General features: G+C 31.6%; 1 non-coding gene across 1 annotated transcript; it reads left to right on the forward strand.

Moving 5' to 3' along the window:
* Window positions 1–4,620: 4,620 nt before the first annotated feature.
* On the forward strand, window positions 4,621–4,694 carry Trnas-gga (transfer RNA serine (anticodon GGA)). Its single transcript has one exon. It is a non-coding gene; the product is annotated as a tRNA-Ser (tRNA).
* Window positions 4,695–5,067: the final 373 nt, after the last annotated feature.

Below are 5,067 nucleotides of genomic sequence, written 5' to 3' on the forward strand. Positions count from 1 at the left end.
ATATTATGTACCTAAATATTATGACTGTTCATTGTCAGTACATTTATGAAAATTTAATATACGTTCACAAAAATCGTCACCATTTTACTCTTAATAGTGATTTTCATTATTATAACACTAGAAATAAGGGATTGCTTGTAACTAATTCTAGTAGGCTTCATAGAATACATAATAGCTTTAAGGGTAAATGTATACCCTTCTATAATATATATATAACCCAGCCACTGTTCAGGCATTATCTATAAATAAATTTAAATGTTTTATAAAAAAATGGCTCTATCGTAAATCCTATTACTCCACTGCTGAATATCCAAATGATCGGACAGCCTGGGACTAGATTGTGATTATTTTATAGCGATAGAAATGACTGTACAATATTGTATATTTTTATTAAAAAGAGCGCAAAAAAAGAATGCTGGTAGAGTTTCTTGCGCCGCTTCTTCTCTCTCAGAGCGCCATTTGTTTCCGAAGCGGTAGTAGTATCTAGTAGTTTTTAGAAATGACATCAAAGATCAAATTTTGAGAAAATAAATGCCTTTTATGCCTTTATATTATACTTGAACCAAAGAAAAAATAGCTTTTTTATTACGACAACTATAAGATGCTTCTCTGCGTGGCATCTTGACACACAATTTCATCATTAAAATTTAGCAACATAATCTTCTTGTTATTTTACATTGAAATTAATAAAATACAAAATAATTACTGATGATATATGATCCCAGTGGCTTTCTTATTTCTTGTAGTATTATTTTTACAACGTATTACTACGCAACCTGGTATTTTAGTTTCAATTATTAGCAAAGTTTAACGGAACATGTGGAACGTCGCCGTCACTCATTGTTCGAGACTGGCTCGTGTACATCCACTTGGGCGCCCAATTGCCGCACTTTGTGACTACGCCTACGGTATCTAAGTTTAAGGTAACAATAAGGACATACAAGTCATATCTTGCCTCCGTAATGATAGCTATGAGAATAGATTAAATACATTTCAAATGAGGTCTCTGCGAATACGTAGAAATGCTTCACAATTGCTGTGTTTACATAAACTTTTAAGCTATGATATGGACTGTCCTTCGCTTTTATCACACATCGGTTTGCATGTGCCTGCCTTTAATTGTCGGCTTAGTACTTTTTCCCCATTGCACATTAAATTCCACCACAGTAACTATGGCTTAAACTCTCCTCTACAGCTAATGTTAAAATTATATAATTCTAGTCGCAATGCTTACATGCGAATACACAAATGGTTTAACTATTTGACGCCACTGTCACCAATGCGCGCTGTCACTGTGACCACAGGTGACAGCGCGCATTTTTTCAAACATTTTCAACCGATATCAAACGATAGTCAATTCAAGATCTGCGGCTCTATATTATATATGTTTTTTGTATATTTTTCACCATTCTCTATCGAACCGCTATTTTAATGAATTAAATATTTCTAAAATACTTAGTTAACATTATAAAAAATATATTTAATTTTAAGCAATTATTTAATATTGGATTTATTTAAAAATGATATTACTACTACTGAAAGACGACACATTTTTTCGGGTTGGTGATACCAGCTGCCATTGCTTTATAGGGTTGGCAATGCTCCTGTGATTCGTCTGTTGTCACAAGAGGTCGTGGTGATCACATATCAGCAGGTGACCTCTACGTCTGTTTTTTCGTTCTTCTTTTACCTACAAAAAACACTTTTTGAATCATCAATTACATTTTTACTCCTTTCTCCAGTTCGTAATGCTGAGCTGAGAAAAATTGGTAACAATTGCAATTTTATTATTTTCTTTGTTTAATGCGAGTCTTACATATTTAAATAAATCACTTTTAAAGGATTGAAACGCGTGTAATTGTAACTTGTTTTTACATTAAATGTTTGCGTAAAAGTTATATTAAAAATCGTATAAATATAATTACAATGAGTAGGTAGGTTGGTACATATACGTTGCTATACGACCAGCTACGGTCTGTTTCTATTCTCTTTGTTCTAATTAAACACAATTCGTAATGGTATCATTAACTTCAGATGACACTAAAATGGAGGTCTAAGCTATATCACGTTTTTTGCCCTAACGGGGGATTTTCTTGTAATCGAGTATATTAAAAAAATATTTAAATATTCTTCTGTTATTGTATTTTGGTTTGAGCTGATTGTCTTGTTACCAATGCTCCAATAAATAAATAAAACTAAATAACTTCACTTAGGATAGGGCGGGGCTTAAAGGTCCACCACAAATATGTCAAAAACAAGTGATGCATCGTTGATGCTAACGATATGAGTTAAAAAGGCGGGTGCGGGGGAGTAACTAGCCATCGCCGACCATCGGGCGACATCGCTTGCTTGAGATACTTCGTGTGCCCAAATTTTAACGTAGGTAAGTATTTTTTTTCGTTGTTAAAATCTTTGGTTTCAAGGACTGATTTTAAGCTAACGATCCCTGAACATAGTTTTTAATAATACGTTATTTAATTGTTTTTTTTAAAGTGTATCGTCATTTTTTAAGTTAGACTGAATGTTTATTTCTTTATAACTTCTATAAATACTTACAAGTGGTTGGGGTAAAAAGGTTCAGTGGTCCTTTTTACCCCATATCATTTACATATTGAAAAATGTATTTCAACCAGAGGTTGTGTTTTCTTTTGTACGTAATAATTGTAATTCAGAATAAAATAAAACTGATTAAGATAAAACAGATATAATATCTAAAAAGCCATATTTTTTTTTTGTTTAATGTTTATATCAATTATTTTTGTTTTATGAGAGTTTAAAAATCTATGTTTAATATTCTAAAATTTTAAAGTGCTGATTTGTTTAATTTTGTTCGTCGACTGAGACTGATTACTAATCAAAGTGTTAAGATAGTTAGAAATTATCATAAAACTTTATATTCTTCCAAAGAATATATTGTTATTTGATTAAGACTAATTAAATTTAATTGTACTTCAATGAAGAGAATATATTTTTTTTGTATAATAATGATAACCGTATTTGTTATTTTTTTTTTTCGAAATACAATTTTACTTATGATTTCCATTAAATGATTTGAAGTTATTATTTCATGAAACCCTTTAAAATAAAGAACGAACTATTGGACCTTTTTGCCCCCTCGCTGTCCCTTTTTACCACTACTATGGGGCAAAAAGAGACAGATGACAATGTCGAATAGATATATTTCTATAATAATGAATCAACCTAGAATGGAGCCAAACATAGTTCGATAATTGTTTGTTTCATATGTGTGGTTTGTTTTGATGTTGTAGGTTTGGTTTTCGAAATATAATTGCTAAAAGTGAAATTGGACCTTTTTGCCCCGCCCTACCCTACGTCACTTGATAAATAAGTTTTGGTTCACCTTCTTCCTTCTATTAAGGCGCTATAGTCTTAAAAAGTAGCATTTTTTTAAATTAATTTAAAATACTTTTACAAATACTACGGTTCCATGTTTATCTTCATTTATTTAACTAAATCATTACACTTTCGAAAACACGATTACGAAAAAAAATCTAGATAGTAAATTTTTTGAAAAATACGCGTTTTTATATGAATTATTTATATTATCTTAAAACTATCAACTATCAACACAAAACTTATTTCATTTGATAGTTTATTACTTAGTAATTTTAAATTTTCTTCGTGGGTTTTATCAATACATTTAGTGAATTATTTTATATCAATTATTTTCGTAATAAATCTAACGCGACACCTTGGTTGCATACTAAGCGAATCGAGACGAGAGATTGTCCGGTACGTGGGATCAATAGTTGCATCGGATTTGCCTCAGATACTAGGTATTTGTGATGCGAGTTACCTCTAGGGACTACATTTGAAGTTATTTATTCAAAGTTTCCAAGGAGACTACTGTAGAGTTGATTGCATTCGCGTGAGTTATTCACTGAATTTATAGGCGAGACTGCTACATCGGCAATTTAACTTAAAAAAATAAAAAGACGGTGTGAACTTAAAACCACACGTCAGAAGTGATAATTTCATTAGGACGATATTAATAATACGAATTACAACTATTGTTTTTTTCTTTATTCATAAAATATAAAAAAAATATAATACATAAAATCTGTCTACGTAATATGTTATGTTTTTAAAGTGATAACCCTCACTTCTAGGATTAATCTATACTAATCTATACTTAATATTATAAAGCTGCAGTGTTTGTTTCTTTGTTTGTTTGAACGCGCTAATCTCTGGTACTACTGGTCCGATTTGAATGATTCTTTCAGTGTTGGGTAGTCCATTTATCGAGGAAGGCTATAGGCTATGTTTATTTTTTTTTCAAAATTAGGGATCCGTAGTAAAATTGCTATTTTGTAACACAAGGTGTAAAATCGAAAATATATTTTTGCGTGCGCTGCAAAACCTATTGACAATAGAACAAAATGATGTACAGGCTATAATATAGGCAATATTTTATTGCTTATAAAACTATCGCGTGAATTATACTTTATATGGCAAAACAACGTTTGCCGGGTCAGCTAGTACACAAATAAAATTTGAAAAACAAAATTTTATGAACGATGCGCGTTCCTGAGCTATCTGATGAAGCAACAACCTGAGAGTTGAACAAAGCAAACAGAATTTTATAACGAGGCGGTACTCGAACGGTTAGCTCAGTTGGTTAGAGCACCGGCACGGAACGCCGGAGGTCGTGGGTTCGAATCCCACATCGTTCATAAAATTTTGTTTTTCAAATTTTATTTGTGTATCTGTCTACGTGTTAGTGATCCTGTCTTCTTAGCTATAGGTCATCCAATAATCACAATTCGTGACAAACATTTCCAATTGTTTGGCCTGTTTTATCGTTTTATTAAGGTTTTTAATAAAATAATTTAATACAAATGATTTAAGTTTACTTTAGTGTTAATTCCGCCAATATTTGTTTTTAAACAATTCGACACGTGTTTCGCCTCTACACGAGGCATCCTCAGGACGTGTTGTCTCGCCAAAAACTGGCACAAGACGAGGCGAAACACGTGTCGAATTATTTAAAAACAAATATTGGCGGAATTAACACTAAAGAAAACTTAACTCATTTGTATAATTATG

The sequence above is a fragment of the Leptidea sinapis genome, chromosome 45 (genome assembly GCF_905404315.1).
Source record: "Leptidea sinapis chromosome 45, ilLepSina1.1, whole genome shotgun sequence".
Lineage (NCBI taxonomy): Eukaryota > Metazoa > Arthropoda > Insecta > Lepidoptera > Pieridae > Leptidea > Leptidea sinapis.